General features: G+C 46.5%; 1 protein-coding gene across 1 annotated transcript in view; it reads left to right on the top strand.

Moving 5' to 3' along the window:
- LHFPL2 (LHFPL tetraspan subfamily member 2) overlaps nucleotides 1–25,512 on the top strand; it is a 436,769-nt gene that overhangs the window by 151 nt on the left and 411,106 nt on the right. The window contains exon 2 of the mRNA XM_068249204.1: nucleotides 18,159–18,284. The gene's annotated coding sequence lies outside the window, so the exon portion shown is untranslated. The remainder of the gene's footprint in view (nucleotides 1–18,158; nucleotides 18,285–25,512) is intronic.

The following is a 25,512-nucleotide window of genomic DNA, read 5'->3' as shown; positions in this document are numbered from 1 at the left end:
CTCTACGTTGTTATCACAGTTTCTAGTGTGATTCCTACTTCCTAGAGCTTAGCTCCCACCTGTCCCTTTTTTTAGAGGGACAGTTCCTCTTTGGGAACCAAATCCTTCTGTCCCTCTTTCTTCTTTATTTTTCCTTATCTTTCAGGACTCATGTACAGATCTATGTAACTATATTTATTTTTCTAATGAAAATGGGCCTAATTGACTCACAACTTTATTGTAGCTGGATAGTGTGCCTGACCCAGGAGACTAGGATTTGAATCTTGGCTCTTCCTATAGAGTGCGCTCTAGTGGCTGCAGCTCTGGCACTTTGAGTCAGCCTGGAGAAAAGTATAATATACTGTAAATGTTCTGTGTCTTGTCTTAGCCATTTGGGGACCGGCTGCCTAACCGGACCAGGCAAATTTGCATGGGGGGGGGGGGGGGTGGCAGCCGGATCCCTGCTGGGCATCATGTCCCCTGTGTGGCCAGGTGTCCCCCCTGTATGCAGCACCCTTTCTTACCTCCCAACGATGAGCCGCTGTGGACCCCTCCGCTCTTGCCGGCATCCCCGCTCATACTGCAGCTCAGTTTCGGGTCGCGGCTTGATGACGTCATCAAGCCGGACCCAGCACTGATGTCAGAGAGAGAGAAGATGCCGGCCGGAGGGGAGCGGGGAACAGCAGGAAGGTGAATGGATCCTCTTCTTCCTACCCCCCCCCCCCCCCCCACCTAACGCCACATCAGTAACAGGGATCACTATGATCCGCCAGCGATCGTAGTGATCACGTGATCAGCAGCCATACGCGATGGCTGCTGATCACTGAGGGAAGATGTCAGCTGTCATATGGCAGCTTAATCTCCCCTCTAAGGTGCGCACGATCGTGTCAGGAGCAGAAATGGCGGGTGGTGTAAATCCTACGCCGCATCAGGCTAGAACAGCCAGAATCAGAATTTATTTCGCCAAGTACAACAGAGTTATACCCGGAATTGATTTTGGCACAACAGGGTCGGTGGTGGTACAGTAGAAAGGCATACAGTAGATATACAGTATATACATAAAGTGCATACAGATACATACAGTAGGTTCAGTGCTTATGCAGGCATAAAAATATAAAGCATAGATTGAGAGGGATACATAAGGGATAGACCAGGAGAAGGACCAGGGGGTAATCCGCTGCCGTACATGGCACTCAAAACGCTTCTGCAGCGATACTTTGAATCGGATGCCTGGGTCCAACCTAGGAAGAGAGAGAGAGGAGAGTAAAGAAAGAAGGTGAAAAAAGAACAGTGAGAAAGAGTCCTGTTCGAATTACAGTGTGACCTGGCCGATTAGTGTCCTGATGGCTGGTTTTGCGCTGGAGATCTGGGCATTGGATCGTGGAGGGGCTGTTGCGATGGTATGGCTGCAGCGGAACCCAGCTGCCTGTGCATGGGCTGACTGACCTTTTTACAGGCGGCAGGCAGATGATGAGTGCCGGGGCGGCAGGCAGATGATGGGTGCCGGGGCGGCAGGCAGATGATGGGTGCCGGGGCGGCAGGCAGATGATGGGTGATGGGTGCAGCACAGAAACGAGGGTGCAGTGGAGCAGTGGAGCAGCAGAGCCTGCCGAGCTCTCCAGCGGCAAACATCCCCGCCGGATTGCAGGGGATGGCCCCCTGCATGCAGCCAAAAACTCCATGTGGCGGCGATGTCAGAGAGCCATGTCGGCTGGGCAGACTCACAGGGAGGACGTAGCTTGTGCCGGGAGCCAGCAGAGGATGGTGCGCGCTTGCCCCGTGTCCGGATCTGTGGCGGTGGCCCGGCGGCCTGCACAGTGATGTCCCCTATGGCTGGATGTGTGGAGGACGGGGGCCTCTCTGCAGGGAGCCGTCCCGAACGCCGAGCTGCGGCGCCGCTGGTGGGATCAGCAGGTACCGTGCTGCTCCTTCATGCCTGCGCACTGCTTCCTAAGTCCTGCATGTGGGTCCCCGCACAGATGGTGGTGTCCTCCCGACTTCCCCAGAGCGGCCGTGGTGGAGCGGCCCTGCGTGTGGTCCATGCGGCTAGTCACGTGGGGGATGGCTGCGGCGATGCGATGGCGGCGATCCGGGTGGTCCAGGACCCGGAGCATAGCATGCCCAGGCTCTCCAGGACGAGGAGAGCAGAGGGAACTCCCCTGACCTCCGGCACGGGTGAGCCACAAAGGGAAGGGGGAAAAGAGTTTGGAGAGCCGGAGCCCTGCGTGGCGAGGCGTCCTACCCAGGCGCCATCTTGTTATGCAAGTGCGGCGTAAGAGGATTTTCTATCGTCGGTCCCCAAAAGGTTAAAGGGAAGAGTTAAATATTTACCTACCACGAGCCAACACCTGCGCAGTAGAGAGGACCTGATTGGGCAAGGCTATTTCCGCCTGATCCCGATTGGAAAGCCACTACTGCTCTGGAGCCGGGGGGAAGGTAAATATTGCAGGCACTACTTGGGGTTTTCTGGGCAGCCAGCGCTGGGTCCCTGAGGTTTAGGAGTATGGGGGAAGCCTCATTAGGATCCAGAGGCTTCCCCCTCCCGAGGTAAGTACTGTTCCAGCTATGTGGTAATTTCGGTGCAGGGAGACCAAAAGACGTATTCCCCAAGATTACTGAAAGGTAATCTTGGGGAATACGTTCTGCTACAGTTTACCTAATTTTACCCTTGGTCGTGTAACTTGGGGTCCAGCCATTGTCGATTCCCAATTACGGTGATTATGTACTCAATTCTGCTTGCACAGCTATAGCCGTAATTACCATTATGGCCTAAGGCCGCGCCCAAATCAGGCGCAGCGTGGCGCCGGAACTGCCTGACTCGTGCTAGAGATGCCTGTTGATGGGTCCTAATTTTGGCATAAAACGCTACACTCTTATATCTATAGACACATTGGCCGCTATTCATAAAGCATTTCCGCATGCGGTAATGCTCAAAACAGCTGACTTTCCCGACCATTTAGCAAAGTGTCCATTCATAAAAGCTGTTTCCGCATGAAAAGCTACAATTCATGAGCAGTGCAGGGAAATTACCGCATAGTGCGGAGATTATCACAACACATGTCACTAAAGGTTTATTCATAAAGATTAGAGCAAGGGGAATGGGAACAGAGAACATCAACTGTTTAGAAAAGGAGATAAGCCAGCGATAACAGGCAAGATAACAGCCAAGCTAATGGAGACAGACCTCCCAGGCAGCAGCAGTGAGGGCAGAACAAAAAAGGCATCCTGGAATACCAGGGCTGTGTTTTTTTACCCCTTGGGTATCTGTTTTCAGATAAATTTCACATAATAATGCCTGCATGTGTAACATTTCTTGAAGCTCTTCTAAGCTGCAGCAATTAAATAGATTGTTTAGAAAGACTATAAAGCCTCATCTACACGGGTAGATGGGGCTGCGATCCGGCGGCTCAATTAGCCGCCGGATCGCCTCTTTCGCGTCCCCGCGCATGCCCACCGCGTCCCCGCTCGCCGCACGTGCGCCGGATTCGATTCCCCGCCGGCGCCGCTTATCTTCCACTCGATTTCCTGCCATTGTCCCCTCGCGGGGAACGAGCAGGGAATCGGCAGTGGGGAGATCCGTCCTGTCGGATGATGCAGCTCGATTGATAAGCCACATCGCCACCGCATCTACGTGTGTAGATGCGGCTTTAGACAGATTCAGCACAGATTCAGGGCAAGGAGAGGCAATTTAAAAAAAAATTCACATTTAAAAGGATGCTGGGGCTGCCTCCTTTATACTAACTCTCTGCACAGAGAAAATGTATCAACTCAGCCAGCACTGCTAGTTTAGTGCGGGAATTCCCCGACCTATTATCGCAAGTGTAAACATTTTTATGAATTAGCACACAAAAGTCTAAAATACCGATGCAGTATTTTCCCTCCAAGATTTTTTTCCCCGCAAATGTTGTATGAATAGAGCCCATTAAAGCAAACCTGAAGTGGGAGAATTCATTTCAGGAGACAGAAGCTGGATCCTAATGAGGCTTCCCTTATCCTCCTCAGGCAGCCCTTAAAGAGAAACTCCGACCAAGAATTGAACTTTATCCCAATCAGTAGCTGATACCCACTTTTACATGAGAAAAATAATGATTTTAACAAACAGACCATCAGGGGGCGCTGTATGACTGATTTTGTGCTGAAACCCCTCCCACAAGAGGCTCTGGTACCGTACGTAGAGTTGAGCTGAAATTTTCGTAATTTCGCATTACTATAATTACGCATGCGAAATTTGCGATTACGATGCGAAATTAGCGTAGCGAAATTGCCATTAAAATCGTAATTGAAAATACCGTAAGCGTAATTTTCAACGCGAAATTTCGCGTTTCGTTCATGCCGTAATTTCGCATTAAACGCTACCGTAATTTCGCGTTAAACCGTAACGCTCCGTATAATATAAAAAAGCCGCCGACTTTAAGGGTTAATAGCAAAGCCCCCTTAAATGCTAAGAGCCTCAAATTTGGAGAATATATTAAGGAGATCAGGAGGAATAAGAGGAAAATTTTTTTTTTCAAAAACACCTTATAGTTTTTGAGAAAATCGATGTTAAAGTTTCAAAGTAAAAATGTATACATTTAAAAACCCGCCGATTTTAACGGTTAATAGCAAAGCCTGCTTAAAGTTTAGGAACACCAAATTCCTAGGGTATATTAAGGGGATCAGTGGGAATAAGAGGAAAAATTTTTTTTTCAAAAAGACCTTATAGTTTTTGAGAAAATCGATTTTTAAGTTTCAAGGGCAAAAATGTATTTTAAATGCGGAAAATGTCAGTTTTTTTTGCACAGGTAACAATAGTGTATTATTTTCATAGATTCCCCCAAGTGGGAAGAGTTTTACTTACTTCGTTCTGAGTGTGGGAAATATAAAAAAAAAACGACGTGGGGTCCCCCCTCCCAGACCTCTTTAACCCCTTGTCCCCCATGCAGGCTGGGATAGCCAGAATGCGGAGCACCGGCCGCGTGGGGCTCCGCACCCTGACTATACCAGCCCGCATGGTCCATGGATTGGGGGGTCTCGGAAGGGGAGGGGCAGCCAAGCTTTCCCCTCCCCCTCCGAGCCCTTGTCCAATCCAAGGACAAGGGGCTCTTCTCCACCTCCGATGGGCGGTGGAGGTGGAGGCCGCGATTTCCTGGGTGGGGGGTTCATGGTGGAATCTGGGAGTCCCCTTTAAAAAGGGGTCCCCCAGATGCCCACCCCCCTCCCAGGAGAAATGAGTATAGAGGTACTTGTAGTACCCCTTACCCATTTCCTTTAAGAGTTAAAAGTAAATAAACACACAAACACATAGAAAAAGTATTTTAATTGAACAAAAAACATAACCACGAAAAAAGTCCTTTAATATTCTTAATTAACCATTAATACTTACCTGTCCCTTTAAATAAATGATCCCACGCAATATCCTCGGAAATGTTCTATCAGTTACAATGTAACAAAGTTATTACAATATAACAACTTTGTTACATTGTAACTACGCCGCACCCGACGTCACTCACCGCCGCCGCCGCCACCGCGTCTGCGCTGCAGGACCCGACAGAGCTCTGAGCTATATAGCTCAGAGCTCTCAAAAGCATCTTTGTATTTGGGCTCCAAGGAGCCCCATTGGTCCTTAGCAGACCAATGGGGTTCCTTCTGATTTGAAGGAACCCCATTGGTCTGCTAAGGACCAATGGGGCTCCTTGGAGCCCAAATACAAAGATGCTTCTCAGAGCTCTGAGCTATATAGCTCAGAGCTCTGTCGGGTCCGTGCAGGACGCTAAGTCCCCGCCGGCTCCGCTGCCCTCCCCGCCTCTCCCACATGTCACCCACATGTCACCCACATGTGGGTGACATGTGGGTGACAGATGTGGGCGGGGTGGACAGCGGGAGCTGCGGGGACTTAGCGTCCTGCACGGACGCGTATGCGGCGGCTGAGCGGCGAGTGGCGTCGGGTGCGGCGTAGTTACAATGTAACAAAGTTGTTACATAATAACTTTGTTACATTGTAACTGATAGAACATTTCCGAGGATATTGCGTGGGATCATTTATTTAAAGGGACAGGTAAGTATTAATGGTTAATTAAGAATATTAAAGGACTTTTTTCGTGGTTATGTTTTTTGTTCAATTAAAATACTTTTTCTATGTGTTTGTGTGTTTATTTACTTTTAACTCTTAAAGGAAATGGGTAAGGGGTACTACAAGTACCTCTATACTCATTTCTCCTGGGAGGGGGGTGGGCATCTGGGGGACCCCTTTTTAAAGGGGACTCCCAGATTCCACCATGAACCCCCCACCCAGGAAATCGCGGCCTCCACCTCCACCGCCCATCGGAGGTGGAGAAGAGCCCCTTGTCCTTGGATTGGACAAGGGCTCGGAGGGGGAGGGGAAAGCTTGGCTGCCCCTCCCCTTCCGAGACCCCCCAATCCATGGACCATGCGGGCTGGTATAGTCAGGGTGCGGAGCCCCACGCGGCCGGTGCTCCGCATTCTGGCTATCCCAGCCTGCATGGGGGACAAGGGGTTAAAGAGGTCTGGGAGGGGGGACCCCACGTCGTTTTTTTTTTATATTTCCCACACTCAGAACGAAGTAAGTAAAACTCTTCCCACTTGGGGGAATCTATGAAAATAATACACTATTGTTACCTGTGCAAAAAAAACTGACATTTTCCGCATTTAAAAGACATTTTCGCCCTTGAAACTTAAAAATCGATTTTCTCAAAAACTATAAGGTCTTTTTGAAAAAAAAAATTTTCCTCTTATTCCCACTGATTCCCTTAATATACCCTGGGAATTTGGTGTTCCTAAACTTTAAGCAGGCTTTGCTATTAACCGTTAAAGTCGGCGGGTTTTTAAATGTTTACATTTTTCCTTTGAAACTTTAACATCGATTTTCTCAAAAACTATAAGGTCTTTTTGAAAAAAATTTTTTTCCTCTTATTCCTCCTGATCTCCTTAATATATTCTCCAAATTTGAGGCTCTTAGCATTTAAGGGGGCTTTGCTATTAACCCTTAAAGTCGGCGGCTTTTTTATATTATACGGAGCGTTACGGTTTAACGCGAAATTACGGTAGCGTTTAATGCGAAATTATGGCATGATACGACTGTAATGCGAAAATTACGCGAAAATTACGCTTACGCGAAATTTCGCGAAATCCTTCTTCATTACGATTATGTACTTACGGCCATAATCGTAATTACACTAATTACGCGAAATTTCGCAAAATCGTAATTAGGTCATTACGCTCATCTCTAACCGTACGGTACTCTGGGCAAACTGTCACAATGTAACAATGTTCAGACAGGAAATAGCTGTCTGTTAAAGCCAGACCAGCTAGAAACAGCTCCATAATCTGCCCACAGTAACAATGTCACCATGTAATACAAGTCAGAATGTGAATCTGGGAGAGGAAAGATTTTACAATGAGCAAACACTGACTAAATCATGTATACATAATTATTGTAAAAATGAAGCACTTTTTTTATTACATTATTTTCACTGGAGTTCCTCTTTAAACCCCAAAACAATAATAATAACAATGGCCTGCACAGTAGAGCGGACCCGATCGGACTCAGCTACTTCTGCCAGAGCCCGAGCAGAAAGTCGCTAGTGCGCATGTGTGTGGCGGCAACAATCAGCATTAACTTTTGGGGTTCCCACAACTGGATCGCCTGAGGACGGGGGATCCAAAGACTTCCCCCTCCTGAGGTAAGTACCCCCAAGGGGAACTTTTTTCTTTTCAGAAATACTTTAAGGCAGAGGGAAGGCTTTGGATTGCATAGAGGCTTTGCTTTTTAGAGCTTTCTCTGGGTTTCATCACTTCAGTGTTACTTTAAAGGGAACCCAAAGTGAGAGGGATATGGAGGCTGCCATATTCATTTCCTTTTAAACAATACCAGTTGTCTGGCAGTCCTGCTGAGCCTCTGCCTCTAATAATTATGCAGATTAGATGTTTCAGTTAGATGTTTTTGGCAGTAAGGGTAAAATAGCCTGTGGGGTGAAGTGGTTAATCCTGCTTTAAAGTGAACTTGAGATGAAAGACTTCTCAGGTTCTATACTTACCTGGGACTTCCTTAAGCCCCCTTGAGGCCGCTCAGTCCCTCGCTGTCTTCCCAGGTGGCTCCTGTCCCCTGCAGTACGGCCCGGTAGCCTGGCCGAGTTGCGCATGTGCAGCCTGGCCAGGCGCGCTCCTCCGTCAAGCACCTGCGGCTGGGAGCATTCTGCGCTTGTGCAGTATGACGGGAACGCACTGGGCCACGCATACGCAACAAAGTGCAACTCGGCAAGGTTTTCCCTATCTAATGTATGTCTCTACTGATCTCTCTCTTCCTCCTCCCTCACTGTCTCTCTGTCCCCCTTTCTTTCCTCCTTATCCCTCTTTTTCTCCTCCACATCTCTCCATCCCCCCTTTTCCTTCTCTCTCTCCCATCTCTCTCTTTCCCCCTCTTTCCCATTCTCCCTCACTTTCTCTCCCCGTCTTTCTTTCCCCACAGGACGGCTTGCACATTGTGCAGTAGCACAAAGCTGCTTGGACTGTGCTGCACCTGCACTTATTCACAGACGGGAGTGTGCCTGTAAACTTCCAGTGGGTCCCGGTGTCCATCGGTGGTCTCAAGATAGGGGCCCATTTAAATTGAGTGCTAAATCTCATGAGCACTGGAACCAATGCAGTGCAATGGAGTTGTTTCCATTGAATACGTTTTTCAAAATGCGTTGCGATGCAACTTCTTCACCACCCACTGCCCCGCACGCGAGTCGTGACTCCTGAAAGCCAGTGGTGGCGATCGCGATATTTCATGTTTCCAATGCAAATTTTCACATTTATTTTCCCTTTTAGTATGCTTCTTCCTGCTTTCTGTGTAGTCACAGTGATGTCATGTTGCTATGGAGATTAAAAATCGGATGCCAAAATTTGCATTTAACATGCGCAAAAAACACAGGAATTTTCACAGTTTTGCATTAAGAACGCATGTCCACAACTGTACTGAAATCGTATGTGGAAATGGGCCCTAAATATCTATCTTTTCCTTTTAACCAAGTCACAGGTTTGCTTTACGTATAGATGAATTTGCTTACTTTATTTTATTGCTGTTGCACATTTCAAAAAAAAAAAAAAAAAAAAAAAAAAGACTGACCACTGTACAGTAGTCATTACTCTTATGCTTGGCATACACGGTAAGTTTTTTAATATCCATCAAGCCGCTGATGGCTCGATTGATAATATCCGACGTGTCCGATGACCCGCCGGATCGATACCGGCGAGCAGGAGAAAAGAAAAAACGAAGCGCAGATAAGGAAGCCGCCCGCGGGTACGAGCGGTAATCGATCAGCCCGCGCGCGGGGGCCTACCGTGTATCCCCAGCAGTATACTACACTGGTTTGTTTTGATGGACTGTATACAGTCTGTTAAAAAATAAATAGGTAAGTAAGCAAGGAGCAGATTTCTGCATTCTCTATTTATCCTAGCCACTAGAGGGCAGTATTTCACCACCATCTGCACTCATCATTTTAGTGTTTGCAAGAACAGCTTTGTTCCTCCTAATTATTATTATTCATTTATATGACACTGTCATTTTCTGCAGCACTTAGACACCACATCAAGCAATTTATGTCACTTGGAGGCTTACATTGATAAAGGGTGTCCACAAATTTGGACGCTGGGTGAAGCTGTTAGTAGACTATCGGCAACGTTACATATATTCTGCTATTGGGCACCGGATATAATGCCAATAGTAGAATATTGGTAATGTTACTAATATTCTAATACTGTATTGCTTTACCTAACCCCCGCTTATATTCAGAGTACATAGTAACCAAATGTCATGCTCCACTTTGTGTGTCCCTCCACCGCAATCTGCAGTTATGCTATGCAATAGTGATGATCGCAATATGCTAATTACGATCACATGAAATTTTGCATAAAATCCCGTAATTACGGACACATGTAATTACGATCTGGAAATTCGGTGAGTTTGTGTAATCCATTCATACTTGGCTTAAAGGAAACCAGAGCTGAATAAAAGTAACAATTTTATACATACCTGGGTCTTCCTCCAGCCCTATCCGCACGGATCGCTCCCACACCACCGTCCTCTGCTGTCTGCAGCTCCGGTACAGGGTCCTGTAACTTCAGCTAGTTGGGGCCAGTCTACGCAGGAGAAGCGCGCCCTCTAAGTATCTCTCCGGCGGCTGCTAGAGAGATATGTAAATAGCGCACTTCACTTGCGTCAGACTGGCCGTAACTGGAGCAAGTTTCAGGACCCGGTACAGAAGACGGAGAAGACTGAGGATGGTGGTATGGGAGCGATCCGTGCGGATGGGGCTGGAGGAAGCCCCAGGTATGTATAAAATTGTTACTTTTATTCAGCTCTGGTTTCCTTTAATTACATGTAATTTTGTACTGAATTTAGCGGCTAACTACACAGCCCGCTTGCAAGCTGTCGTCACCAATATTGCTACCTATATTAAGGGGAATGGTGGGAATGAGTCAAAAAAAAATTTCAAACAGGCCTAGTAGTTTTTAAAAAATAGATTTTAAAAATGCAAAGGAAAAATGTTTTTATTTCTCTGCATTTCCTGTGAATAATGTAATTTTTTCAAAAACTACAAGGTCATTTTGAAATCATTTTTTACCTGTTCCCACCATGTTGAAGATAGCATGTATGAGGGCTTTACTATTAACCGTTTAAGTTAACATGAAATTACGCGTAATTGCGAAAAGACGGTTACAATTAAATTATGAGGGTTATTTCCCCAAAATCCCCCCCAAATCAGATGTTCTTACTGTAGTTCTGGGACAATTTGGGGAGATATCAGTTAACCAACCAACAGGTTTGGTAAATGTAGGAGGAAATTGGAGAAAACTCGTGCAAACAACACAGGTGGATTGTGCAAACCTTAACCACTTGAGGACCGTGGTCTTAAACACCCCTAAAGACCAGGCTATTTTGTGCAAAATAGGCCACTGAAGCTTTAAAGAGAACCCGAGGTGGATTTTAAAAATCCTAATTGCACACAGAAGCTGGGTCTGCATATAATGCCCAGCCTCTGTTACTATATTGTTCTCCCCCAGACCCCCCCTGCGCTCTGCTATCCCCCATAAATCAAACTGCCGTGCTAGCGAGACATGCAGAGTGTCGATAGCAGGCTGTTTACATGGCCATTGTCACTCTCTGCCGCTCCCCTGCATCCTCCATATCGCCGCTCCCCACCTGCGTCCCTTCCCTCCAATCAGCAGGGAGGGAAGGGACACAGTCAGGGAGCAGCGATATGGAGGATGTGGGGGAGCGGCAGAGAGTGACAGTGGCCATGTAAACAGCCTGCTATCGACACGCTGCGTGTCGCAAGCACGGCAGTTTGATTTATGGGGGATAGCAGAGCGCAGGGGGGGTCTGGGGGAGAACAATATAGTAACAGAGGCTGGGCATTATATGCAGACCCAGCCTCTGTGTGCAATTAGGATTTGTAAAACCCACCTCGGGTTCTCTTTAAGGCCAAGTTGCAGGGCCGCACAACTCAGCACACAAGTGATCCCCCCCCCCCTTTTCTGATCGGGGTCTGATCGCTCCCCCAATGTTTATTTATTCTTGTAAATATCTTTTAAATAAAAATGCCTATTTTTTTCATCGATTTTGTAACCCTCCCTCCCCCCGCCAGCCAATCAGCGTGATCGGCTGTCATAGGCTGCAGCCTATGACAGCCGATCACTTGTTTGGCTCCCAGGGGGACAGCCCCAGTACAGCGCTGCCATAGATCGCAGCGCTGTACTTAGTTATTAGACGCCGTCTTACAGTCTCCGAGCGACGATCGCTGCTGGGAGGCTGAAGGCTGAGCGGAGCTCCGGCATCAGAGCAGGGACGCGCACGCCCCAGCTCACGCGCACGCTCCCCTGCAGTCCCCGTTCCAGGCCATTCACGGCAATTGTCGTGGAGTGGTCCTGGAGCTGCCGCCGCATTCACGCCAATTGGGATGGAGCTGTCGGCAAGCGGTTAAAGGGGGCTTAGATGCTTTCCTGGCATTGAAAGACATCCATGGCTACAATTACTAGGTAATGCCCAGTGATGTTGATCCAGGGATTTTATCTGATTGCCATCTGGAGTCGGGAAGGTATTTTTTTTCCCTTTTGAGGCTAATTGGACCATGCCTTGTAAGGGTTTTTCGCCTTCCTCTGGATCAACAGGGATATGTGAGGGAGCAGGCTGGTGTTGTACTTTTTTTCTGGTTGGACTCGATGGACGTATGTCTTTTTTCAACCCAAATAACTATGTAACTATGTAAACTATGCATAAAGTCTCCTGGTTGAGATATGTACCTGGAACTGTAGCAGTGAATGGTGAAAGTGCCTCAGCCATTGTCCTGCCTCACTATGGGGTATAGTCACTGAATTACGCTAAAATGTACATTACGTGCACAGACAGCATATGTACATTTTAGCGGATGGTAGCACACATTACAAGCAATGTGTACACAGCAAGTTATGTAAATTGCACAATGTGCCTTATGTCATTTCAGTTACGTCCGGTAAAATGAAGGTGCACTGTTTGCGCACATTAATTTTAATGAAGTTTAGTAAATACACACCTACTGTATGTTTTGTAAACCCAAGAGAGTATTGTAAACAGGGATTATTATTATCATTGATATATAGCACTAACATCTTTTATAGCGCTGTACAATAGTACATAGAGTTGCATGAAAAATGGGGGGGATGAAGGAAAACAGAAAAATCCTGTATGCGAGAATGAGAAGAGACAATTAGAAGAGGCAGTGGCGTACCTAGGGAATTTGACACCCATTGCTGATTATTTACAGACAACCCCCCCCCCCCTTTCAAACAATCAATTTTTTGATGGGAGGGTTGACGGGTTGGGGCGCCAAGCGTGTTGCTGCAAAGAGAGGATTTATGGGGAAAGAGAGTAATCAGGATGTGGATGGAGTTAACCGTTATGAAACTCTGTACTCTATAAAGTGCTGCAGAAGATGTCAGTGCTATACAAATACACAATAATAATATAGTAGGACATAAGACTATGGTGACTATGGTACAATTAGATTGTGAGCTCCTCTGACTATGGTACAATTAGATTGTGAGGTCCTCTGAGGACAGTCAGAAAAGGGGGTCATACAAAAGAGAGTGGTGCATAGGAGGAGGGGGGATAAAGAGGTAGATGCACAAGACAGAGAGCCTGGTGGGAAAAGAGAAATGGCAGGAAGACCTATCTCCAGGACTGCAGGCATCACCAGTGCTGTTTGGCGGGGACATGCTGTTAAAAGGAAAGGGTCATGGGGAAGACAACAGGGTGGGAGGGGGAGCTGGGAAAAGAGATAAGATTTCATGCAATCAAGCTAATTGAAATTGCCTGGAGATTGCTTCTCTGCTCACTACAGAAGTCAGCTGTCAGCACCTGTATCACTGGCTTCTGCAACAGCAGACTGCCCTGCATTATTGATTAATTACTCTGATCAGGATAAATAATCAATAGTCTAGGGCACTCTGATCAGGATAAATAATCAATAGTCTAGGGCACTCTGGTATTACAGCAGCCAGTGCACATGGCTACTGATGAGTGGCAACTTCTGAAGCACTAAACACATCCTGGGACCTCTCCCTGCTAATGTGCCAGCTGCAGCTCAGCAATCATTCTCTCTACTCGCCCTGCTGCTCTGCACATTCACTCATTGCAGGCTGTGTGAAGAGAGCGAGGAGACATTGTCCACGGTACAGGAAGGGGAAGGGGTGCTACATCTAGTGCAGGAAGTAGTACAATCCCCTGCACTGCCTGCTGCTATTTTCCTGAATGTTGCCCAAACTATGAAAAAAGGCCCCAGGTGGAAGAACACAGTGGCTGAGCACCACAGCGGCACCCCTAGCCATGGCTACACCCGGTGCTGTGAGCACCTGCAGCCTTGTAGTAGGTACGCCACTAAGAAGAGGATGAAAGGAGAGTATTATTAGCACAGAGGAGGTTGCATGTATCATGGAAATAAGTGCAGTAAGGTGAAGTAATGGCCCATACTCACGGGCTACAATTGTTGCCGCGGCGCGCGCGTGTTGCGGCGACAGGTTGCCCGTGAGTATGCGCCGTTGCACGGGCGCGCACCCCAAACTGTCGCTTGTCGCTGATGTCGCCAGGCGACAGTTGCCGCCGCAATTCTGCCGCAACTGTCGCTAGTCCGCGTGAGTACGCAGACTAGCGACAGCAACCTCCATTGAGGAATACGGAGCTTCCGGTGGAGGGGGGAGGAACGTCGGCGACAGCTTCCGTCGCGCCGCTGGTCCCTCTTCCGCGTGTGTACGCAGAGGGACCTGGCGAGGAGCTGTCGCCCACACGCTCACGTGTGCTGGCGACAGGCCCAAAAAGTTGCCCGTGAGTATGGGCCATAAGACTGTAGAGGGCTTTGTAGGTGAGAGGATCTTGAATTGTATCCTTTGAGTGACTGGCAGCCAGTGAAGGTAATGAAAAAGACTTGAGAGTAGAGGTTGATGCAGCAGAGTTTATGATGATATACTATTCCTATAATCTGCAGTTATAAGTGAAAGAAAGTTCTCCGTCTTTTAACCACTTCATCTCACAGGCCATTTTACCCTTACTGCCAAGAGCCATTTTCTCCCTCCCTCTCACTCTCTTTATCTCTCACACAAATGTGTGAAATATGCAGCCTGCTTCTGCCTTAGTGTGTGACAACGGCTGAAGTTCGCATATTCTGTATAGAGGGAATCGAAAAGAACAATATCCTCTGAGGTGTGCCACAACACCCATACAAACTTCATTCCAATACAAGGATATGTATATCAAGAAACATTGAAGAAACTTGAAAATGTATATATAAAAATACAATAAAACTTTATTGAAGACAACACTTAGGAAAGAATGGCAAACATACAGCAGTGATTAACATCAAGATTAGTGCAATTGTAAATGCTGAGGCGACAACGTCGACTTGTTTCGGGACAGACCCTTCATCAGGCCTCCACATGTAAAGATAAATCTGTATAGTTAACACTTGTTCTTAAAAAACATCTGGACAAAATGAAGCCAGGTATGACCACTCATCCAATATTCAAACACAGGAACCGCACATGGCAGGAGCTGGTGGTGGCATCTTTAGTTCTGCCAGGTGATGTGTACAGAATGTTCATTGCTGAGAATTCTAGAGGGAGATATTACTAGCTTGGCAGTTGGAAAGAGACGTTATTTCCCACAATGCAATGAGGTTCACAGACAGCAAACTGTCAGGACCAGAGTCATAACATCACACTGTGGGAGGGGTTTCACTACTATATCAGCCATACAGACACACACCCCCGGCGCCCCCCTCCCCCCGAATGATCTATTCTAGAAAATGTAAAGATTTTTCATTGGAAAGGGGCATCAGCTACTGATTGAAATGAAGTTCAATCCTTTGTTAAAGTTCCTCTTTAAAGTAGAATAAAACTCTGACATAACATTCAATAAAAATGTGTTTTCCTACTTTTTATTACCCATACAGTTACTATATTAGCTTTTGGGCACAAGGAATATTGCCTGTTTACAAATTACAAGGTCCCAAAGTACAGTTTATCTGCTTTAACAGCTGCCATTGCATTTTACTCATAGATTTTAATATATAAATACAGCAGCTATCTAGTGATACATTTCTAATCTGTCTTGCTTGTCAGCTCAGTACAGTTCCGTTTCACCAAGTGGCTGGCTATTGTTAATTGTAACAAAAGAGGTATGTAAACAAAAGATAATGTTATCACCTCTTCGTATGCGGATCATAAGCTGAAGGAGCTCGTCACACAGAACAAAGTGCTGTGTTTAACTGTTTAAATGCTGTTCTGCTACAATTTTTATGTGATAGTAGGTTTAAAGCTGTAAATAATCTTTTAGACTAAAGAAGAAATGCTGAGTTTTAGACCCTTAAATAGGACCAATACTATCTGTACCCATGTTTATCTCATATCGCATGCCGCTTCAGATATCTTGTAAAATAATTTCAAAGGTATCTGTTCTTGAAGAGTATATATATATATATATATATATATATATATATATATATATATATATATATATATATATATATATATATATATAGCTCTTGAGCTGTGCTAGCTGCATTGGACGATTCTATACTGTGGAATTGCTGCTTCCTAACAATGGCTATTTATACAAAGATTCACGCTTGCCTGCCAATATTATACAGCTTACAGTATGGCTGGAGGAAGTTCCAGCGTCTGAAAAAATATGTATTTTGTAAGACGCAACTATCCAGAGGCAAACCCTGGCCCACTGCCAAAAGTCTGCCAGCAGCCTAAACACGATCCCCCATGAAACAATCAAGATGTGTCTCTCCCCCGGATACAATCTCTGACCCATCCACCCTAATGGTTTGGTTCTCCCAGCACAGTGGATTATTCCTCACACAGTAGAGCCAGATGGCAGAAGTATAATCGTGTATCTTCACATTTTGGCATCCATCATATGGCAGCTGGATGTGTGGGAGTAGTAGAGACTACTTCAGTAGCATTGTGTATGGGACACACAGGCCGAATGAAGTGTAATGTACATATGCTGGCTGTTAGTCTCTCTGTTAATAGCGTAATAGCCATCCTGTCAGTAAACGATCATCTATGCATACTTAGCACCTCCCACTCCTTTGAAATTGGGTAGGAGCGGAGCAGGCATTTTGAGACTTTTTGTGGTTAATGGTTTCCGTTTCTTCTTGCAAAGAGAGCCCAACGGGCTGAACACATATTTCTGGAAGAGAAAGGACTTCCCTTGTTTTTTTGGAAATTTCTGTGGGAGAGTCAAGTTATAGCCTGTAAAATCCTTAGATCCTGTTAACCAGTTTTCTCCCAGAAGTCTTTTTCTTTTATGACAGTCTTCTCAGTTTACTACCATATCTACTAGCATATCTCTAAACCTTCTGAGATGAGAAAGAGGGACGATTGTAGCAGAAACATAGCTAAACAAAAGATGCCACCGCCAAACCTCTAACCACACCTCCATCACACCTCCAGTCATTCCTTCATCACACCTCCAATCATATCATGCCTCCATCACACCATCACACCTTCAGTCATGCCTTTCTTCATACCTCCAGTTAGACTTCCATCACCCCTCCAGTCACACCTTCATCACTCCTCCAGTCTTGCCTTCATCACACCACCAATCATGCCTCCATCACACCATCATCACACCTCCAGTTATGCCTTTCTTCACACCTCCAGTCACACCTTCATCACGCCTTTCATCACACCTTTCATCACACCTCCAGCTGTACCTTCATCACACCTCCAGCCACACCTCCAGCTGTACCTTTATCACACCTTCAGTCATGCCTTTCATCACACCTCCATCACACCTTTATCATGCCTCCAGTCACACCTTCATTACACCTCGAGCCTTGCCATAAATAACTCAGGAGCCAAAGCACATTTTAATTTTACAGATCGCCATGGTTCTTAATTCCCTTTAATTTATACCCTGTAATGTATAGTTAGATTTGATGATAAGCAGAGGCATAACAATAGCCCCTGCAAGGGATGCATCCGCAGGGGGGTCCTTGAGGGAGAAGCCTGAGGGGAGCCCTGGCTATGGGGCCTTCCAGGGCCATGTTTAGGGGCAGGAGGGGGCCCAGTGCAGCAAGGGGGAGCATCAGGCACAAACAGCAGCGGGGAGGCGGGCGCGACTACCCCGTCCCTCACCTCGGGCTATCATCAGCACTCCCCCTCCAGCAACGACAGCCAAAGTTTTGCAGGGGAGCCCAATGATTTCTAGTTACACCCTTGATGATAAGCAAGGCAATATTTAAGATGGGTGGCATAGTGGTTAGCGCTCTTGCCTGGGTTCCCGGTTCGAATACCAGCAAGGTCAACATCTGCATGGAGTTTGTATGTTCTCCCCGTGTCTGCGTGGGTTTCCTCCGGGCACTCCAGTTTCCTCCCACATTCCAAAAACATACAGATAAGTTCATTGGCTTCCCCATAAATTGGCCTTAGACTATGATACATGCACTACACGATACATGCATAGACATATGACTATGGTAGGGACTAGATTGTGAGCCCCTCTGAGGGACAGTTAGTGACAAGACAATATATACTCTGTACAGCGCTGCATAATATGTTGGCGCTATATAAATACTTAAATAAATAAATGCTTGACATAAACTTTAGTATAATGCAAACACTTTTTAGTAGGTTTAATACATTTATTTTTACAGATCTGTACATCAGGCCAGAGAGATGGACATTATAAGAAGAAAGAAGACAAGAAAGACGGGAATTTGTTTCAAAAAGAAGCACTGTCATTCCCAGTTGTGAGCTAAGGGATATCTGCACTATTGCAGGTAAGTACAGCTAGCTAACTGTTTGACCTCCAAATTGCATTCAAATTTTAAATTCCTACCCAGTCTAGAATGATTGGACACATAGTTCTTACCATTGAAGCCCACTACTCCTCTAATTCATACATCCCTGTGAACAATAGTGACATCATTTCCCATCAACCTAAAGCAGTAGACATGAGGTAGTGCTTCTAGTGTTTGGGATTAGGGCTTCCAGTATCTCAGCCACAGACAGCCAGTGCCACCCAGCACAAATGCTGCCTGCTAGCTTCAGCCACTGATCAGCATACATACAGAAGAAGGGGAAGAGCATGGTTTGGCTGTGTGGGGTGGCAAGTGTCTGCTGGGCAACTGTTCCCAGCGCTGGCACCACTGATTCAAATATGGCCCTCTAATCTTTGCTCTACCTTGGCTGGGCTCTGCCTCCAACACAGGGGACCTCTTCCTGTTCAGTAAACCAGCACCTATTCAGTAGGAGACCTTGGGCAAGACTCTCTAACACTGCCCACAGAGCGCACCCTAGTGGCTGTAGCTCTGGCGCTTTGAGTCCACCAGGAGAAAGGGACAATATAAATGTTATTTGTCTTGTCCACCCAAGGCTGGTGACTCTCTTGCCTTGGCCCTCGTGCCCTAATGCCACACCCCCTGCCATCAGAAGCTCTGCCCCCTTGTTTACTTATTTTGGGTAGACAGGAGATGAAGTCATATTTGCTGGATTCCAGGAGCGCCAGCCTGCAGTGGCCTCTGTACCTAAATCAGTTTAGTTTTTAGATGCACACTGAGGAGCAAACAGCTACGGTAACTATACTTATGGGCACTTCCTCATGCATTATAAATGTTATACCTGTGTCCAATGACACTGTCTGGGGTTCTCCTTTAAGCCTGTGTGTGTTTGTGTGCATGTATGTATGTATATATATATATATATATATATATATATATATATATATATATATATATATATATATATATATTATATATATATTTTATATATATATATTATATATATATATATATATATATATATATATATATATATATATATATATATATATTTTATATATATATATATATATATATATATATATATATACATACATATATAATGTTTTCATTTAGAAGTGAATGTAACTAATTCTGATACGTGCTGTTTGGGACTGTGGAGAAAATGTTTTGATAAATGCATGCTTATCATGGTTTATGTGTATATTATGGAAGAATATTTTCCACAAACTTTCACTTCTTTATATTATTTATATTTTGTACTTTGATCAGCTGATTGTCTCACCACCTGCTGTGTCTTTCTTTGGCCTCTGAATATATATGTATATATTATTTATCTTAGCTGCCTTATATGAAAACACACAATTGCACCTGTTCAGCCATCTGATTTATTCCTTTCATTATTCCTCAAACTTTTGGCACAGCAGGCCTGAACATTCAGTATCCTGCACCTGCATGTAACGTATAGCGCGTGCCAGGGGACACATGTTCCACGTTAGCAAAGCCACATATAACATCCTCATTTTTAAATATCTTGAAAGTTACCAGTAAGTCTAAGACGATGCATACAGGCTTCCAGAAGCGTCTATGGGAAAAAAGGCGCATGGAAATATGGGTGCTTAGTACCCCCCACCCCGCACAAATTCAACACACCTAACCCTAAACCACCCACCCAAACTTCCTACCTGACACCTAACCCTACAACTCCCCTCCCTCACCAACACCCTACCTGATGCCTACCCCATCCCCCCCCCAAACTTCCTACCTGGCACCTAACCCTATAACTCCCCACCCCCACAAACACCCTACCTGATACCTACCCCAAGCCCACCCCCCCCCCCTCCCCCGAACTTCCTACCTGACACCTATTTTTGGATTTTCAATCAGTTTTTCAAATCCATTCTATTTGAAATGATTGGATTAGTTATGATTTTTATTCCAGTTAGGGGCCCGGTTGATGGTTTCCGATCGTTCCATTCTGATTGGAAGGTAAAATTGGATAATTGTTGTACACCTATAGACATGCTCTCTTGAGCTGGAGGGAGGAGGCACATAAGCTTTACAGATATACTGTATTCAGGTAGTGTGAAGCACACAGGTATGTGCATGTTGCATGTAACAGACTATCTACACTTATATTTACTCTGCACGGGGGCCTAATATTGGCTCTGTCTGCCAGTGCCTTGTTCCATAGAACAAACTGGTCTGAAGGTGGAAAGGGGTTGTGATTATGTTCCTCAAAGGTATGCTCTCATCCACCTACCTGACTTGGATATAGTTTTTTAGAGTCCGTTGGGTGGGCAGGGGTGTGGCTTCATGTGATGTTGCTTTAACTACTTTACGTGTAATTGATTAGAAACCAGCCCAGCTCCAATGATAAGTAGTGTACCATCATGTAGGCAGACAGGGAAGGTGGCTTCTGATTGCTTGGGTGCTTGAGGTGTGGGCCAAGCTCCCTCCCAGAAGTGACTGTGAGAAGCCAAGGCAGTGTAGTGAGACAGTCATCCTACAGTGGGCATTGTGGTAAGGAAGTCATAGTCCAGAGGGCACTGTGGTGAGAAAGCCATCCTCCAGTGGGTACTGTGGTGAGACAGTCATCCTCCAGAGGGCAGAGTGGTGAGACAGTCATCCTCCAGTGGGCAGTGTGGTGAGAAAGCCATCCTCCAGAGGGGAGTGTGGTGAGAAAGCCATCCTCCTGTGGGCACTGTGGTGAGACAGTAATCCTCTAGAGGGCACTGTAGTGAGAAAGCCATCCTCCAGAGCGCAGTGTGGTGAGACAGTAATCCTCTAGAGGGCACTGTGGTGAGAAAGCCATCCTCCAGAGGGGAGTGTGGTGAGAAAGCCATCATCTTGAGGGCATTGTGGTGAGAAAACCATCCTCCAGAGACCAGTGTGGTGAGACAGTCATCCTCCAGTGGGCAGTGTGGTGAGACAGTCATCCTCCAGTGGGCAGTGTGGTGAGAAAGCCATCCTCCAGTGGGCAGTGTGGTGAAAAAGCCATCCTCCTGTGGGCACTGTGGTGAGACAGTAATCCTCTAGAGGGCATTGTAGTGAGTAAGCCATCCTCCAGAGCGCAGTGTGGTGAGACAGTAATCCTCTAGAGGGCACTGTGGTGAGAAAGCCATTCTCCAGTGGGCACTGTGGTGAGAAAGCCATCCTCCAGAATGCACTGTGGTGAGAAAGCCATTCTCCAGTGGGCACTGTGGTGAGAAAGCCATCCTCCAGAGGGCACTGTAGTGAGAAAGCCATCCTCCAGAGGGCACTGTGGTGAGACAGTCAACCTCTAGAGGGCACTGTGGTGAGAAAGCCATTCTCCAGTGGGCACTGTGGTGAGAAAGCCATTGTCATACTCACGTGGCTCTGCTCCGTCCTCGGCGTCCTCCGCGTGTTACTTCCGCGTTGCACTGGCGTCCTCTGGTCTCTGTGCGCGCGCGCGTTGCCGGCCGCGGTTTAGCGACGGCTGCCAGGGGCGTGCGTACGTTTGTACGGAATGGCGTCAGACCTCGCGTACGCATGCGCGGGGTTTTGGCGGACGTTCGTACGCATGCGCAGCGGCCAGGATTACGCGCCAAAGTGCAGCCCTGCCCCTATAAAAGGCCTGCTCTCCCAGCAGTCGGTGCTGTTCGTTCTGGCAGCTAGTGTGTGGTTCGCCTGTCTAGCCCTTGAGCTCCGGCCAGCCTTTTACTTGTTTGATCTGCCGTTGTGACCTGGATTGCCTGACTACTCTTGATCTTCTGCCCCTGGTTTGACCCTTTGCCTGATACTTGACCACGTCTGTCTGCCGCCTGCCTTGACCCTGCCTGCAACTGGATTACGTCTGCCTGCCGCCTGCCTCGACCTTACGCCTGTATTCCGACTAAACGCCTGCCTGCTGCCTGCCTCGACCTCATGCCTGCCTCTCGACTACGTCTGCCTGCTGCCTGCCCTGACCTTTGCCCGGACCCGGATTACGCTTATTGGATACTCTACACTGAGGTGTCGTTGTTCTTTCAACCACCAGCTGAGATTATCCCAGTAGTGACCTGGTGCACACTAGGCAGCTAAGTCCAGCCTTCCCTTCGGGGTTTGTCGGTGAAGACCCGTGGACGCTTAGACCCCACTACTGGGCAACATCTCTTCCTGCGGTGGAAGAATCAACAGCGGCCGAAGATATAACAGCCATCCTCCAGTGGGCACTGTGGTGAGAAAGCCATCCTCCAGAGGGCACTGTGGTGAGACAGGGATAAAATTAAAACAAGTAATATACAGGCTTTAGGCATCATTGCTGAAAAGGGTTTCACATCCTCATTAGATGCCTTCTTAGTAACTGCAATCAATCTAGACAATGATAGAGAGACATTAGACTGTGTCGTTGGTACAAATTACAGATACCTGATAATTCACAGCAAGTTTCTGTGTAGATTTCATCCACGCATGACTTGGCTCTCATTTTAGTAATATTCAACAGACCAAACATTTCCTAATAACAGCTTGATGCTGCGCTCTGATAATTGTCTGGATACATTGTTCCCTGCTGAGCTGCTGTTGTATTGTGACTCTCCCCAGGATGGAAAGTATTGAGAGTCACTAACATGCCATGTTCAGCTCTGATGTTCTGCTAACAATGAGATGTCCGGCCTTCTCCACATCCGCCTGCTGAGAGCAGACCGTAGCCGCCATGCTGGAGACTTCTCAGATGCTCCACGGGTAGCGTAAGTAAATTCAGCTCGCGTTCGGTGTAACAATAAATGAATTCTTATTCTGGAAGATATGCAGGAATTTGTGGAGATGATATGAAGACTGGAGAAGGTATAGGAAACATACGGGTCAGTTCTGAATATGTTTCAAAATCATTCCAGATGATTTGCAGAACAAGTTTATTTGAAAAAGTTGTTACAGAAGCAGATGGGTATTAGGATGATTGAAAGAGGCTTCAACCAATGGGGTAACTAAAATTCATGGGGCCCCCCAGCGAAACTTTTATGGGGCACCCCCAATGTTCCAACCCCTTCCCTTGCCTCCACTTGATGCTCTTCACAGCCTTGGAGCCCATCTCACAAGGGTCATAAAACAAGTCTAGCCATCATGATCTTCACACCCATATCAAGTATAGCCACAAAAACACCTGATCTGAAGTATAATCCCCTGTATCAGAGAAAGGAAATTTTAGTAGTTGGGGCCCCAAAACAGCTCTTGGCCCCCCCCTGTAATCGCATCGGCTGCTCTCCTTTAGTTTTGCCCTTGGCTTTCACTACAATTAATACTCATTTTTATAATCTACATGGCCTTTAATGTTCTTAAAGGGGTTCTGTGGAGTCCTGCAATAAACGAAAACAGACACTTACCTGGGGCTTCTATCAGTCCCCTGTAGCAGTTATGTCCCACGCCTTCCTCCTCCGCTCACCCGTTCCCCGTCGCCGGCACCAGTTAATTATTCATCTAACAAGACGAATAATGCGAGCTCCGGGAGCTTACTGTGCAGGCGCAGTACGAAGTTTTCTTGTACTGCGCCTGCACAGTAAGCTCCCGGAGACTCAAGCGGGAGAGCGCACGCGTGCGGCCACGCAGACATGTGACATGCGTAATTAGACCGGGACCGGCGGCGGAGAACAAGTGATCAGAGGAGGACAGCTACAGGGGATGATAGAAGCTCCAGGTAAGTGTCTGTTTTTGTTTATTTCAGGACTCCACAGAACCCCTTTAAATCATAATATGTTTCACCAAGAAACAACCTAAGTTGAAGTTCCTAAAAAGCACTTTAATAAGTAGGTTTCTAACATGGTAAGGCTTACAAAGCCTGCATCAGATGCAGCCAATCAGCGGTCAGAGGATGGTGCTGAAGCAAGCCACTCAAAGAAAGAGAACCTTCGGGGATGGAGTTACAGACAAGCTATAATGTCAGGATTTTCATGACATAAACTAGGTATGAAGCTTGAGCAGGTTTTAAGTCAAGAAGACACTGCAAGCATGCAGAACACAGGTGAATCAGTGGAAATGGCTTATTCCTTATGGCACAGCAACACTACTGCCTTCCAAAGGTGTCAATTTGGCTGTAGGTAGAAATAGGTCTTAAAACCATATTAAAGGATTTGTTTTTACATTTAACCCTCTTTGATGAACCTTATTGTATGTCCTTTACCCATCAAACCTTCCATACTCCTTTTCAAGGGTTCAGCTTCAGGGACATGTGACGTCACCACCTGGCTAAATAGCCATGGACCCTAATTGTCCATTTGCTCTTGCCCTTACTCTCACACTCTCACAACCTGTCAAGAATTATGGAGCACCTTGTTTGCGTTCATATAGTTGCACCGGTGAGCTGGGCCAGGGTGAGCCTAATGATGATACCCTGCTGCCGCTCAAATTTCCAGTGGCATTAACTACTATCACCCCTCCGAATTGTAGCATCTCAGATGAAAAAATAGTTTGGGGTCCAGCAATGGCCTGAATCCCGAGTTACACTTATGCGCCCAGCACACTATAGCATTACTCTTATAGCGGTGCCTAGTTAGCACCTGTTTGGCCTTGTTTCTCCTACTGGTGGCAGCATGTGTATGGACTATAATAAACTTCCACTGCCTACTAACATACCTCCCAAATTTTTGAGATGATAGGGACACTTAAGCCACACCCCTGATCACATCTCCAACACACCCCTACTCACACATACCATAAAGATTTCATATTTAAATGTAGCCAGGATGCCTGGAAAGCCTCCTCAGTAATGGCTCATACACACGGGATACGGCTGCCGCCGCAACCACGTGGCACGTGTTGCGGTGACAGGTCGCCCGTGTGTATGATGCGCGTCTCTGCCTTTCTGGCGAGACGTGTGGACAGCTGTCGCCGGCAGGGAGCTGTCGCTCTCTGTTCGCGTGCATGCATGCAACGGGAGACAATTGTCCCCCGTGTGTATGTAGCTTAACAGTTGAGGCATCTAATTACATTTATGTTTACTAAAGAATGTTTCTCCTCTGTATGTCAGTGTATATAAGCTGTGTTTGTCAGGAACCAGTCCGACGAAGGCTTTTTATAAGCTGAAAGCGCACTGTTTATCCGTCTCTAAGTTAGCCAATAAATGGTATCCTGATTCAAAACTCCTTGCTTTTATTCGAAAATAAGAAATATATAAATTTAAAGGAAAGGAATAAAGTTTAAAGTCAGTTAAACACCCTTTTCTGTATAAAAAAAATACATATATTTATACACAGGGGCATAGCAATCGGGGGTTCAGAGGTTGTGACCGCAC

This window comes from Hyperolius riggenbachi, chromosome 1 (assembly GCF_040937935.1).
Source record: "Hyperolius riggenbachi isolate aHypRig1 chromosome 1, aHypRig1.pri, whole genome shotgun sequence".
Classification (NCBI taxonomy): domain Eukaryota; kingdom Metazoa; phylum Chordata; class Amphibia; order Anura; family Hyperoliidae; genus Hyperolius; species Hyperolius riggenbachi.
The sequence above is the reverse complement of the archived record's forward strand: the minus strand, read 5'-3'. Positions and strand labels throughout refer to the sequence as shown.